Source organism: Hetaerina americana, unplaced genomic scaffold (assembly GCF_022747635.1).
Source record: "Hetaerina americana unplaced genomic scaffold, ioHetAmer1.1.p SCAF_3, whole genome shotgun sequence".
In the NCBI taxonomy this organism is placed as follows: domain Eukaryota; kingdom Metazoa; phylum Arthropoda; class Insecta; order Odonata; family Calopterygidae; genus Hetaerina; species Hetaerina americana.
Window position 1 is genome coordinate 12,540,077 of NW_027286874.1, and position 16,705 is coordinate 12,556,781.

Sequence of the window (16,705 nt, forward strand, 5' to 3'; positions counted from 1 at the left end):
GCATCGCCCAGTGAATTGGGAACTCAGTGCAATAGATATGGTATGAGAATCAATATAAATAAAACAAAGGTTATGCGATTTCCCAGAAAGGAAAAGGCTAAGCTAAACATTAAAATAGGAGGACAAAAACTAGAGGAGATAGAACAGTTTACGTATCTCGGAAGTATTTTGGAACAAAATGGTCAAAGTAGTTGGGACATAAGGAGAATAACTACGTTAGGCAAAGAAGCTTTCACAAGGGGGGCATTGGGACGTTGAGTAGGGATATTAAGAAAAGGCTCGTTAAAACTTTGACATGCAGCGTAGTTATGTACGGCGCGGAAACATGGTCATTGAAGCAAGATGATAGGCTTAGAGTGGAGTCTTTTGAAATGTGGGTATGGAGAAAGAAGGATTGAAAAGGTGAATTGGACAGAAAGGAAAACAAACGATGAAGTGCTATGGCGGGAAAGGAGAGGGGATTGATGGGAGAAATCATAAGGAGGCAGAAGAGATGGTTGCAGAGTATTTTGACTGGCGATTGGATGTTGAAGACTGTGATAGAGGGGATAACGTTGGGCAAACAAGGAGGGGCCAGGAATAGGATAGGGATGTTGGACGAAATGGAGGAAGTATACGGAGATGAACAGGGGTTTGTTGAAGAGTAGGATGCCGGGTTGGGTTTTATTAGTAGAAACAAGATAATCATTAAGTAGTTGTGTCCATCCAAAACCTACCTTAACCGGTAGATTACCTAATCATTAATAACATTTAACTTAACTGAATTTCCTTTGCAGTTAACTTTCCCGAGTCTGCTTGATTCCCTACTTGCTGCCTATGGAGAGCAATCCGGCCGGGGGATAAGGACGCTTCAACTGTGAAGCCATGTGTCTCCCGCCATAATCAGGTCAATACTGACGCTGCCTCTCCATCATACCATTCATAAAAATCTCATCGCTACCTAACAACCCAACTATGGAGTGAAAATCTCACATGCCCGTCGACTTCTCAAATTACTGCTATTACAACTACAACATCTGGCGAATTGTGATCACGGTTATTTACAGGTTACTGATAAGTATCGTGTCCAGAAGAACGCAGAAAACTGCATAATGTAAAAGGAAGTAAAACGAAATAAAAGACGACGCTACTTCCTATAAAAGCCAAATTTCTATTTCTGTTATCACAAGTTTCTGAACTCGATATCAGGAGTGTAAGTGAGCGTGTGGGGAAACTATTTATTCATTCAAAAAGAAATGAATTTATTTTCCCTCTCATTCTCCCGAAGGCATATTACCCCGCAATTTCGTCAAGGACGGAGCAGAAATTGTAACCACTACCCGCAGAGCGTGTCTCAATTGGCGTTTCACAGCCCATTAAAGCAGCTGGTTTAGATGATCTCAACTAGATCCACCACGACTTATAGAGCGGACAAAACGAACACCAAACATTTACAAGAGGCGTACATAAAAATGATGGCAAAAACCTAACAGAGATAATGAAAAAAAACTAAGCATGTAGCCTTGAAATTCGACAAGACCGAAATGCATACAGTAACGTGACGAAATAACTTCCTCGAGTCTGAGTGAGGCGGAAATGCCACTCTCCCTCCCCGAGAAGATTAAGAATAGAAAAAAATGAAACTGTTTCGAGCAAGTGAATATCTCCATATTTCTGCTAGAGTTAAATCATAAGACAGATTCTAGCACACTTAAGACGCTCCCATTTCTTGGACGTAGGAAATTTCAATTTCTGCGAGTTTCAGGAAACAGTTTAAGTATAATAACATTTACTCTAGACCAAGGATTCACTAGGAAAAAATGAAAGCCTGCCCTCTACTTATCTTTCCGTGTATTCCCCAAGAATGAAGTTTGCAATGCCTAAAAATTCTGGATCTACAACAGAAAATCATCCGAGGGTCACTACTTCTCCCTAAAAGTATCATTTTTCAAACCCAAGCATCTAAACTCCAGATTATGCCATCATCACAAGGGATCGATTATTATCGATTTCAGTAACATTGCTTTAAATTTAGAGTTTTAAGACAAGTTGGCAGACGTGCTTGACTAATAAGCTATAGCCGTTTAAGTCGCCCCACCGACCGGATAAAATGCGTTATCGAAGAATTTCCGCTCCCCGCTCCAGTTGCCAACGTCCCGTGGCAAGGAAGCTTTTAGCATGCTTCACACTGCTGGCCCATAAACTTCCTTTTCAATCCCTTTCCTTCCGCAAATACTTATGTATGCTGAAAATGAACACTGACGCTCTCTCTCTCTCTCATGCATGTTTTTAACACTTGGGTTGCCGATGAAATTATAAATACGGGTCAGGAACATTGTAAACCAAATTAAGAAAGTTGGTATTTCCGGGACCGTGTGCAATAACCCACAGCCCACACGATTCGATGTTGTAATTTATTTAGATTTATGATCGGAACATAAATGTTCAAGCAAGAGCAACGATGAACTAAATTATGATTCCCTTAGGAATACATCTAGTTTAGGACTCTCCATTGAAGATGACATACAAAGCAAACGATATTTACTTCAATTCTCAAAAAAGATTGTTATGAGAAGGTTTGGACTGAAAAATAAAGTAATACGTACGCTCAGTTACGTCGCATAATATAGACGTAACTGAACGACTCGGTCATTACCCTTCAGATATAATTATCTATTCATTGATAGAATTGAGCTCTTACGGCTAGCAGTATTGAATAAATGAAAAACTCCAATAGCCGCTAACAGTTTACATTTCTCAACAAAGTACAAATGAGATTAGTTGGCGAATGCGAATATGCGTATTTCCCTTTCTTATCCCTTTCCTTTTTACCTTCTACCCAATCCTTGACTTGTGGCGTTATCCAACTAATCTCATTTGTACTTTGTTTAGAAAGGTAAACTGTTAACGGCTATTGGAGTTTTTCATTTATTCAATTATCTATGTGTTGGTTCACGAATCAAAATGGTTTGACTCAAAACTAAAACTGCTTAATATGTGATTTTATTTTAGCATTAGGTGACGCATCAATTTATAACGTACGCATGCCTACCGCATCCGTATTTATCCCTGAGAGTTACACACCAAACTACGTAATACGCTGGTCGTTCAATAAGTCCTTAGGGAAATATATAAAAACAAATTATTTTGGTAGATTTGTTTTAAGTTTTCAACATAATCTCCTTAAAACTCGATACCTTTTTCCCAGCGTAACTCCAATTTTTTTATTTGTCCAAGTAGGATTTCGGAAGGTCCTCAAAATAAGCATGTTGGCGATGACCTCCTCAATCGACTTGAATCGTTTTCCGCCTAACCATTTTTTCGGGTTTAGAAACAAAAAATGGCGCCGGGGTCCATACCTGGTGAATAATTTGGATGTAATTTCTCGACCTTAAATTCCATCATTTCCGCCATCGTATTTGCCTTGATGGAGAAGGATTTTTCTTTGCCAAATTAGGACTATTTTCTGGATTTCTTCGCTCAACCTGTGCAATAATTAAGCATATTACTCTCCATTTATCGTTTGCCATTTTTGCAAGTAATCGATTCCGATGATTCCAATTGCACCCGAAAAGAACGTGTCCATCACCCTGTCGGCCGACTTCACCGTGTTCGCGTTCTTCGGAGCCGGATCTCCATTAGAAACCCGCTGTTTCGACTGTTTCTTTGACCCTGGAGTGTCATAGTACCCATATTTCATCCATAATTATGTATCGATGCAGAGAAACTCGTCAGAATTGTCAAGGAAAGGGCCAAACCTGCCAACGAATCAACCAAACGATTGCGTTCGTCCTCAGCGGAGAGAAAACGTGGCATCCATCTTGCCGAGATAATTACCACACCGATTTTCGTGCAACATTGAAATCACTATCTTGTAATATGCCTGTGGTCTTAACTGCTTCACGAGTTTTAATTCATGGATCACTCAAAACCATATCGTGGATTTTGTCAATCAATTCGTACGAAGTCACTTCCACTGGACGTCCAGAATGATGTTCCTAATTTGTGGATGTACGGCCACGTGAAACTCATAAACCCAATCGTAGTCAATCGCAAACAGGAGCAGATGTGCCACGAAAGTCATTCAACTCGGCTTTGATCTCTTTCGGTGTTTGCTTTAATCGACTGTGAACATGTAACAACTGATTTAGCTGAAACTCTAAACGAAGGGGATCGAGATGGTGCGGGGGCTAGCGTACTGGCTTCCTACCCAGAGGGCCCGGGTTCAAATCCCGGCGGTGTTGAATATTTTTCAGAGGTATCTCGATCCCTACTTGAGGTGCTTTGTGGAGGGCACTTTGAGTGAGTACGCCGTCCGTCGGATGGGACGTTAAGCTGCGGACCCCTTGGCGCCTTTCGTAAAGAGTAGGCTAATGCCGACGCCGGGTTTCTCTCCACTCTTCATCCTTTCCTATCCATCCCCTATGGCGCAAATGACCTCAGCTGTCGGTCGCCTCCCCTCAAAACTACTACTACTACTCTAAACGAAGCCTGGCGAGAGAGTCTGACTTAGAGCACACTTTTTCCGATACTACGAGCGCCATCTCTTGGATTTTCGGAAAGAGGAAGGAGTGATCGAACGACCACGTAAATATTAAACCTCTTAGTTACACGCAGGCTTCCATCGCCATCAAAACTATCACTTGCGTACGCAGTGAAGTGCATCTACACCCTTAATGATTTTTTAAACGAAACTAAAAAAAAAGGCGGTGCGCTAACTTTAATACATCCACAACCAAAATGCTACGAAAGTATTACTGGATAGAGTACGTCGTGAGTGCCGCTTGCACACAATCAAATAAAAGATAGCAAAGCCAAGCATTACCATTCAAATAAATAGGACCGTCAAAAAGCGGCCTTCTAAGAATTCGAAGTCACCCAAGCAAAATATACGCCTCTGATATATTTCGAAATTTCCCTAACCGGAAAGGACTTCACTAACTAACCTGATAAAACCGTCAGATACTGTTAAACGAAAGATTAAGGCATCCACAAAAGTTTTTCACTCGGAAATTTCGGTCCGCTCCTTTAGCAAGCATGAATGTGCAGGTATATATACACATATACATATCTATACAATTACAGACTATGTATAGTATTATATATACATATATATACTACATATACTATATATATATACACATACATATATATACATATATAGATATATATATAAATATATATATAAATATATATATATATAAATATATATAAATATATATATACATATAAATACACACATTCCTTCACGGGGATCAAGATGGTGCGGGGGCTAACGTACTGGCTTCCCACCCAGAGGGTCCGGGTTCAAATCCCGGCGGTGTTGAATAGTTTTCAGAGTTATCTCGATCCCTACTTGAGGTGCTTGATGGAGGGCACTTTGAGTGAGTACGCCGTCCGTCGGATGGGACGTTAAGCTGCGGACCCCTTGGCACCTTTCGTTTAGAGTAGGCTAATGCCGACGCTGGGTTTCTTTCCACCCTTCATCCTTTCCTGTTCATCCCTAATGGCAAAAGTGACCTCAGCTGCCGGTCGCCTCCCCTAAATACTACTACTACAACATCCATTCACATGGAAATACATATAAGGCAAAAGGATAGGAACACATATAAATGACGAACACAGGAGAGGTGGGGAAGGCCGAATCGAGCAGATCACAAGCGCAAAAACCTTGACCGGGACTGGAACCACGGATCTTTCGACTTGCCGGGCCGATGTTCAAAATATATATACATATATATCCTTCGAGAATTTCACTCGCAAAATTTCACGATTTCCAGGTAACTCAGGGCCTTCTCCCAACTTTCCAATTTCGCCAGGACCAATGTTTGATTTCCCACACTTTCCCAGGACATGCATATTTTCCAGGATTAGAGTAACCGTGAACCGTGCAGAGGCACTCTCTACTCATTAAATACGAGACTTAACCTATTTCAATGTCTTTTTCCGTGTGGTGATTTCCCTTCGCCCGATCCGAACGCCAGATAATGTAAATATTTACCTGATTCTACCGAGTGCTCACCGAAACTTACAAATCCACGAAGTTTCCTCAGGCTGACGAAGAGTTAATATTCTGAGCCTCGACAAGCTCCATTAATATTCACTCGCTCATGTTCTTCCGCTACTCCAGAGTACGGAAATCGGTGAGCACCAAGGGAATACGTAGACAGAAGCGGCCCTGCATTCTTGAAGATAATATACCGAACACCGAATAAATAATATAAGCTGCTTTGAAATTACCGAGTTTCCGGATGAAATATTAACAAATGGTATTTAAATATCAGGAACTAGCGATAAGGAAAATGCTTTAATGGCATTAACCAGGTGTTCTAAAACCGTACTTAGAACAAATGTTGCCATTGGCAACGCTATGCATAACTTGTCTGAAAAACAAAATATAATACCTGTTAACATCCGTGAATAATTGCAGGCAGTCTGCATTCACCCTTATCAGAGATATTAGCATTTATGCATTATTACACGAAGTATGCATTCGCCCTTATCATATATTTCATTTGGGTCGCTTCTGTTTAAGTCATTTTACATGGTACCTACAAAAACTTCAAAACGAATTCCTGAACATTTTTCCGAAGCAAAATTTCCAATTTTTCCAGGTTGTTTTTTTCCGTTGTCTGTCATATAAAATTCTCATGAAACATTACACAAACATTTCAATGCAATGCTTTTGTATGCAAACGATATACGAGTTGAGATTCCACTGAGAATCTTCTACTACTAATACTTCACAAAAACAAGCGTAATACTCCTCTTACATTGGTTTAAAATTTCTTAACTTTATGAAACATTTGCACGACGAAAAAAACATCAAGGCAAGGCTTTGAACACTGCCGGCGGGTTACTAAATAAAGCACACGGCGGTGGAACATTCGGGAGAGGGAAAAAAGCGCCGAAATTGCACTTCGATCACCGCTAATTTGCTGGTGTATAAAAACACCACCGGAATCTTACAAAAATTCCAGGGCATTTCCAGCCTTCCAAGATACTCAAAATCCAGGACTTCCTCAGGATGGTGATTTCACTGCTTCGAGGGAAGTGCTCGCGGTGACCATTGTAAAATGAGGCAGCACCTAAAGAATGGAATTTGTGGGAAATAGCGACTCGCTTAGCGAGCATAGCAATTGAGAGCGCGAATCAAAACATGAAAGAGAACGAAGAGCACGAGCTCTGATAGTCCGTTTGAGCAAACGTCTACTCCTGGAAGCGTGACTAATGCATGAATGTGGAGAGTCGAGTTTCCCAATCTTTCATCTATTGTGAAAATGAAGTGTTTACCAACTGGGCACTGCCAGTTCGAGATAAAAATTCTCCAGCCTACAATTACGAAATCCACGACACAAAACTGATGGTAGTTCTGCCTTCATCAAGGTGTCTACTCACAACGGGCACTGATCAACGGAATCACAGTTTCAGGACGGCTAAGTTAGGCACCGACCACAAAACAAATGACTACGCCGTTTATCTCCAATTTCAAGGCTTTGCCCGCGTCAATCTTCGTTTCGCTAGGTGGGATGACTACTCTGGTTTAGTTGTCCCTAATCGTAGTTCAGGGATAGCAAAAACCCCTCCGTCCCTGCTTCTGTCAACCCCAGGACACCTATAGTGCCTCTGAGCACGCGAAGCCAACCTTCGTATTCATTTGCTTGCAAGATGAAAATAATGAACTCAAGACCTGATCCATTTCCCTTGGATGGAAAAGCAGGTTGTACTTCAGCGTAAATTCCTAGTTCTTCCTGTAGTTAGAAATAAGATCTCTTTTCTAGACAGATTATTTAAGAAACATCTTTAAACAAATAAACCATTCTGTTATTATTACCGCCAAGGGGCCCTCTTCCCTTTTGACAAGCGTTCGTAAATTTCTTACGTGGCGCCTAAATTCCTCCATATATTTGTGATGTCACTTCCGTACGGCCAGTCTATTTTGAGGAGAATCTATGAGCAATGTTCTTTCAAAATAAAAGAAATAATTTTGGTTTATTTATCAAATAGATGATTACATTTTTCATTTACGAGCGACCACGAGTTGAATTTTCATATGTCAAGGAAATAAAAATTATCACAGTTCAATAACTTGGGATTTTTTTAGTACTAGAGTGTGCATTTCACCCGCAATAAATACAAAATATGAGAATAATAGTAGTGCAATTAGTATTCATTGTGACATCTGTTCACGGAGGACATTCTTCTGCTGACCCACTGACCAAAGAGCAATTATTAGACAGCAAGTACAAGTATGCTCGGACAAGAAAGCTACGATTCTTCCAGCTGATCTACGCATGTCTCGGAGAGTGATGCGAGGGGATCTGAAAAGAATCATTGAATCAATTTTCTATAGAACCGCTGATGGCACGATGTCACGAACGGCCGATAGTAGGATTCTGCTACAGCTTGTTAATTCCTACGCAACCGTTCATTGCGCAAATAAGGCTGGCAATCGGTCACAGGAATATCCACTAAATGGAATACACCGTCCTCGGAATATTAACCATTCATCTATTCCTTTATTAGAATTCATTTTGAATAAGATGCTACGGTCGAAATAAATGACACTCGTCCCCCTAATGGAACACCAAGCATGGGGGCTAACTTAGGTACTTGAATGTTGTTCTGACTGTTTCACTATTTTCTACAATCACTGCCGCTAGAGATAAGAAATACTACATGTTGCAAGCACGAAACTGCAGTTTAACGCACTGAAGGGGAACGTTAAAATGACATTCTATAGCGTCTATGTAGTATATTAAGGCATAATTAATGCACAATAAAATCAAGGAAACTCATTGCACATACACCCTGCTCGAGAAATAATGAAATAAGAAATCACATTGAATATTTTAATCTGTAATTATACATTGTAATTATACACTGTAATTATACATTGTAATTATACTTCGTAACGGTTAATTATTTAAAATTTTCGCAGGGACCCACACTGCGATAAGATAACGCATTAAAGACAAAAATGTTCCCCATTCATTGACCGTAAATACAGTTGCTAACAGATCACTCACATGGGCGAAGTGGAATTCAACGGGGCCCGTTTCCTTGATGTAAGGGTCCAACCTAAGTATCGTTTTTACAACTATTTAACGACTCTTTGGACAATCCCAGAGAAACCGTGGGGAGCTGGAACGATCTGCCACAAAAAGTGAGGCAATCGGGATTCCACCCTCCGTGTGTGTGTGTGTGTCCCAATGTGTAAGGTCGCAAGACAGAAAAAGTTATGAGAGACAAAATTTTGGAAAATGTGCCAAAGACTTAGGATATAAATTACATCATTCTGCGAGAAATTATGGACATTGACCAAATCACCGAAGTGAGCAGCACCCGAATTGAAATTAGGTAATTAATCAACATCCTCCCCTTGAATAATCCCGGGCTACATTTCTAGCGTACACACACTAACCCAATTCCAAATTAAGGGATCCCATATTCGACCTTATACAAATCTCTATTTCCACCTCCGACCGCAGGTGAGGTGGAAATAGAGATTCTGAGGGTATGGGGTGGTGCTGAGAAGTTCTTCCTTAGGTACCTCCTGATGAAAATTACTTGAGCCGGCTGACATTTCGAACTAGCCCCTTTAAAAGTGGGGCGACACGTGAAGTGTCTCGTCCATGTCCTCCGCCTCATTCCTAACAAACTCCGCGACTGCGGAAGTGACAACGTGTACCACAATATTCCTGGACGGCTTACGACTCACAACTCCGATTAGATTAAGATATTATCTTTTCAATAAATGCATGCGCATCGCATACATCTGATCACTCATGCAAATGCTTCATAGGGACATGAGTGCAGGAGTACGCCAACGCCTCAGCATTAAAACAAGTCCAATCTCTGAAAAGATCCAGAAATGCTAACGGCGAAGCCGTTCAATGCAAAATATACATGCGAAATATCAGGAGCGTTTACATACAAGTATTTTCCTGAAATACCTTCGTGAACAACTGAGTGGCATTCCATGTGAGGCACACCCAAAATAAAGGTCAACGAGTAAAGCAACGCCTTTCTCAATCAAAACTATAGCGCAGATTTAACAAATTAGAAGAACGATTCTTTAATTTTTGTGAGTCCTTCAATTATTGAATTATCTTAAATTGTCCTGTCCTTCCTTTGCGAGGAAGTAGAGACCCCCCATCAGCTAACTTTAAATGCCACGAGACTTCTGGGGGAAAATTCATACACGATTTCCCGACACCCTCTCTGGCTGGCTCGGTCCCAAGGACGGTCATTTTTGCACCACTGCTATAATGCTGAACGCCGGGTCTAGCTGATCTGCTTTTTTGTTGTCCCCGCAATCCTCGACGCCTATCTAAGAGGGCGGGCTAAAAAAATGTGGACGAAAGCGGACAAGGGAAGCGGGAGACGGTCAAAAATTGGATAGCTACCAAGGATATATTTTCTGAATTACCTACAAGTAGTCTGACTTTTAAGTGACCCGACGCCAATTGCCAATTCGCACGGAGAATACAAACAACGAAACCGCGATTATACAATACCGCAACCATGATGTACCCGGTAGACGAAACCGTGAGCTTGAAATTATCCGGGTAGAACATTCAGATAAAGCTTCTCATTTAATCCATGGGAGTCAAAAAGATTGGCACCTGAATTTATGTCATACAAACCAGTGCCCTCCCATGACAAATGCAATACGGAGGGGAAGTGCGCATCAGGCATTGTGTTGGTGCCTAAGGATGAGAGATACTTCAGACGGATTGAAGCAGCAATCGCAAATATTTACTAGTTGCGACATGTATATCGCACTGCAGCCATTAGGAGGATCTAAATGGTTGCTACTCATTAGAATTAATTACAATTAATTGTGGTGCAATTGAAAATATTGGTAACCTTCATTTGTTTTGAGAGCAGACGAAAAAATTCAACCTAGATTAAATCATTGCCAAATCGACATGTCAGTCAACACTAAAATTTTTGAGCTAAAATCGTACCAAACAAGTTCCTGAAGTGTGGAGCGAATTATGAACTCATGTCCCCCGAGCACTCTCGAGCAAAACGTCAGCAAAAGAAATGAGGCCCGTCTTTTCTTCTCGCTTCTCTAAACAGTTTTTCCTGAAAACACACATGCATTCATTTTCACACAGAATTGATTTAAGTAACCCATATATTTATCCTGTACAAAGGAAATATTATTGCAGCCAATTACTCTTTTTCCGCGGAGAAATAAGGGAATACGACCGATTGAAAATGCCGTAATTCTACGGAATGCTAATTCGCAAACAAAATCTCAACTACCGGCGCTATTATCCGTGCCCTCATAACACGCTAAAGCGGCTAGTGGTAGGTAAAAATCTGAGAAAAAGAACTTCCAACGATATAAGACTAGGTTGGACCCATGAATTTAAAATCTTTTATTTCATGCGTTTGTTTCTGCCTATCCATTATGGTGGGCAAACACTCAAAATTCTCATATTAAAAACATACCGGAGACAGGGCTCCTCCTTGCATCTTTCACGGGATAGTTAACAGTTCTACCGATGAAATATACACAATTTCAACTTTCCCACGCAAATTTAGCCAACTTCTTTAAATCGTCATGCACCAAAGATCATTTACATCAAATATAAAAAAGTCATGAACGATCTCGGAAGATTAATTTTCATTCCTAGCGGCAAATTGCCGAGCTAGTCATTTATATTATGAAGGCATGATAATTAAACCTGCGCAGTTTCAACTTCCCGCATCTTATATTTCTTTGAAATTCGACGCAACGCAATAGGTCGGGGCTATCGATTAGAATTATTGCTACCCAAACTAGGGCGGTTCAAAAATACATGAAGTTAGACTCACCGTCGCTGACCTCCTCAAAAAGTTTTTAAATTATGTAAAATGTTGCACGGGACTGGATGATGACGTTTACGATCCCGCACTGACCATTTTCCCCAAAAAAATCTTTATGCCGCAAATTGGCTTTAATTAAAAGAATCTCTAGACTTTTTCGGGTCGCGGGAATTTCTCTGCCCTCTATCGGATTTCTTGGTCGTGGGTACCCCTGCTGCAAAAAAAAGGCCCAAACACAGCCAGGTAGGTGCGCAGGTCCGTTCTACATGCACGCATATTCGCTGTATTCAGCGTAAACAACTATAGGAAAGGTTTGTATTCGTTCAATCCAAAACTGAAAATGGGAAAAATTTTAAAAAATAACGATCGACAAAAAAATGTCACCTTCAAGTATCAAATTATTTCAGTTTCTCACGCCAATGATAGAAAAAAATTATTTAAATAAATTATAAAATAATAGCCGTGATATATGGACCTTTATTCCAAAAGAACAACTCAACAGACAAAAAGTCATTATCACACGAGAATGTCTGATGCATCAACGTGCCATACTGTCGACAATCGGGGTCTGAATTAAGTGTATACAGATAACGTAACGGGAAAAATATGAGAACGAGCATATAAAGAAGGGAAGAAGAGCTATGTCAAGTTACGCATTCAAAATGTGTCTACTATGCTTAAAAGTAAATTATCTGCTTGGCTGGAGCGTCCAGACTTATCAAAAAACAAAAATCCACGAGTGCATTAGAACTTACGTCAAGTGATTACCCCTCAGCTATGCTGAATCGACAATGTTACGCAAATTGGATGGGATGGAGGTTTAAAATATTACTTACACTGGGAAGCAACAAAACAATGCATTCTCTTTGGAATTTTTTGTTTTCTCCGTGTAATCTCTACCACTTCGATTTTCACGAAGTAAGAATGACTAATTTAATGCACGAAGCTTATTTTAATTAACCGTCCGCAGCATTGTGCAGAGGGAGGAACGCGGGTCTCTGGTTTGGAGCCGAGTGGAAGGCATAAACCAGAGACTTTGGCGATTCTGCTCGCACAGAGGAGGAGTTTTCGTGAAAGTGAAAAGTATTTTTGAAAGCAGACACTGTGTATTTGAAAATAATAACACAAAGTGTTTGGTGCACCTTGCTGAGATCTAATCAACGCTATATTAACTTATGCTCTTTCTTAGCCCTCCAGACTCGGATGTTAAAACACTTCATGCCCCCAATGAACAAATATACAAATTTACACGTAAAATATTAATAGCATCAACATAATCGGTTGTGACTTTAACCTTCTTGGTATCGATTAAGACAGCAATAGCGTTAAATCTCGGACCCCAGATAGCGAATCTTGTAACTCATTAAAATTGGTGCAAAGAAACTCCATCCATCAAGTAGTACGCAAGCCCACCCGTGGAAAGAACATTTTGTACCTATTTCTTACGGGCAAACACAATCACCTTACAACATTTTAAACGTAAAGTACTATGAGAGCATTTGAACACTGACCCTAAAGCTTTCTGGTCTAATGTTAGGGCAGTGTAAGGGGGTAAACAAACCGTGGTTTGCTTAAGGGATTCTAACAATGTAATTCATACCGACAATGCGTAAAGCCAACATTCTAAATTCATTCTTCCAAAGCGTTTTCACGAATGATGTTGCCACCGCATATCTCCAAGAAACAATACATACTCAACCCATGGAAAAAATAACAGCGGACCACCAAGGAATTCTCTCATTGCTTAATGAGATTAAACCCAACAAATCCAAGGGTCCCGAAAATATACCAGCTAGGGTGAAAAATATTTAGCTCCTAATACCGTGGTCTCGTATCTCTAAGTTATATTTAACAAATCCCTCACAGAGTGCAAAGTTCCTAAGAATTGGAAAACCGCAGAAATAACGCCTATTTTTTGAAGTGGAGGACCCCAGTAAATACATACCCGTTTCTCTCACTTCAATCTTTTCAAAAATTTTGGAGCACATTATTGTCGATTCCATAATGAGATACCTTGATAACATTAACTTTTTAAGTAACAATCAACAGGGATTCAGGAAAACCCGGCTCATGCGAGACCCAATTAGGATTATTCACACATGACTTACTATTATCGGGTGAGAGAGGTAGGCAAGTGGATGCGATATTTTTAGATTTTAAAAAGGCATTTCATAATGTTCCCCATGGTAAACTTATTCATAATTATAGGTCGCAGGTATAAACAAGGGCGCAACAAATTGGGTTGAAGACTTTCTTTCAGAGCGTGAACGGAGGGTAGTCCTTGACGGCGCTAGTTCCGACAGGGTACGAGGGAAGTGCCTCGGGGAAGTGTAATCTGATTATTACTTTTTCTGATTTACGTTAACGATTTGAACCGAGTGGTGAAAAGTAGGATAAGTATGTTCGCGGATGACTAGGTGATTTATCGGGAGGTATCTGGGGATGAGAATCGATTAATTCTAGCACAGTATCTAGATTGCATTACTAAATGGTGTACAAAATGGGGATTTTCATTAAGCCTTAATGAAAGTTCGGTGGTAAATTTCTTTAAAAGATCAACGGGATTTGTTTACAAATAAGCTGGAGTTGACCTAGAAGTAGTTGTGTAAGTAGTAGTTGATACGTCGAGGTTACGTCTGCCGGAAAGTATAAAAAATTGAGATTTATTAGACGTATTGTTGGCAGAAGTGACTCCAAGGTCAAGGAACGTTGTTACCACGCTCTTGTAAGGCCTCATTTAGAATATGCTTGCAGTGTATGGGATTCGAGTGAAAAATGCATCTTTGGGAAGTGGAGAAGCTTCGACGCCGGGCAGCCCGTTTCGTCAAAAACTCGATACGATACATACGATACGTTACGATAAAACGAAAAGCGTAATTGAGATGCTTCTGGAGTTGGGATGGGAATCATTAGAAGAAAGACGATTCGATGCTCAGTTGAAATTACTAAATAAATTCAGATCCGCATGTTTCAGCACCGAGGTCTCGCAAATTATTCGCACTTCAGCATACATTGGTAGCTTGGGTCATGTATATAAAATTCGGGAAACAGATGCCAGAACTAGCAGACTCAAGGATTTCTTCTTCCCATGGACAATACGGGATATCCACTGTAGGGTTATACGATAGATAGAGAAAATTACACCTGCCACCTTAAGCGTCTAGGGAATAATTAGTTCTACTCAATTGCATGCATTTCACTAACCTCGGGTGTTTTGTGTTCAAAACCCTTCCCGCATGACCGCATTAGAATGCCATTAAATAATGCAGTGCTCTTTACAGTATTACTTGCTCTGCTTTGTCTATTTTTAAGTTTCCCTTCCATCCCTCGTCTCTCTTTGTGGGGGGGGGGGACCCTCCCGCTACCTACAGCGTTCGGTCAAATTCCCTACCTTAGTCCTCGGGGGAGGAGACCGTTGTATGTAGCATGTCAATGCGGCAGTGGAATTTCGCCTTCTCACTTTTCAAATTCTAGCTTGTGCGTTATTGGATAAATTTTTTACTACATCCTAAGGTGCAACTGTTTGTCAGTTGGGTTCATGTGCATGTTAGTTTGTACGTTTGCATGTTTGTGGGTTGTAATGGTTTTTTCATGAATGTCCATCATGTTTTGTTCGTGGATTGCATAAATTTGTGGCTTTTGCATGCGGTTTCATTTCTTAATTACGGGTGGTGCTCTAACACCCCCGCCACACGCCCTTACGGCGGCTTGCGGCGTATTAAGTAGATGTAGATTTACATAGATAAAGACGAAAATACTATTTACCGCCATATTCAGTCGCAACTGCTTTATAATTCCCGTAAACTGCACCAAAGGAAGATCCAATCATTTCATTTATAGTAAATGACTCACGAAATGATGCAAGATATAACTACATGATATCGTCACTCGTTTCTTTATGTATAATCATAACAAAAAACTGTCTCCATGAGCGGTAGTTATTGGTATTTCCATGCGCCATTACGTTTCAAGAGGTCTGATGTGATGGCGGATGAATCACCCACGAAAACTGGCCTTCTACGGAAGGAGACTAAGATTTGCACAACAAAGGGGGGTGGGAGGCGAGCTCCAACTAGCTTCCTCCTTCGAGTGAACCGGTTTCTTTCCGGGAAAATTGCGAGAATTATCCCTCGCACGGATGCCGATAGATAATAAAGGCTCGTCCGGAGAAAATGGCAGCCCAACGCCGCCCTTCACCTTCGATGGATCCAGAGTATAGGACTGACTCCCAGGCGAGAGGCCCAAGCGCATTAACGCAGAAGGTCAACGGAACTGGCAAGGACGTATTTCCAAGAGTCATTATTTGATTAATCAGAACACGGACTTTCGTCAGCTGACAATTGCCTGACCTGCTGCGGCAGTTCGCACGTCGCTGAGCTTTTGCGACGACGCACTCGTCGCCCAATTCGAATCGTTGGGTCCGTTGACATGCTTCACCACATAACAACTCTTCCCCCCCCCCCCCCCGCCCCCCCCGAAGAAGCTGCTTCCAGGTTTTTAAGTACTGCATGGACCTTGGTTTCACGCCAGTAATCTATTCCTGCGCCCTCTCAGCATACTAGGTCATTAACGTCGCTCTCATAATATAAAAACTACCGACGAATGTAAGTAATAAAAAAGGAAAAAGCACAACATTCAAAGATAAAATTTCTCATAAACGCATTTCCCTTTCACTTAACCACAAGGAATTACGTAAACGTATTATTTTTTTCTCTTACTCATCCTTTCGAGAATTGACTTAACACGAGGAATGTTTCAAATTTTAAAAACTGATTACTTTTTTTAATTCGTGTTTTACTGGTCATTTTACTGGTCACTGGTCATATTTTTACGGCATCATTCCTACACGTCTGATATCGAATGAAACTCCTCCCAAGAACACTTCCATACATTGAAAAACATA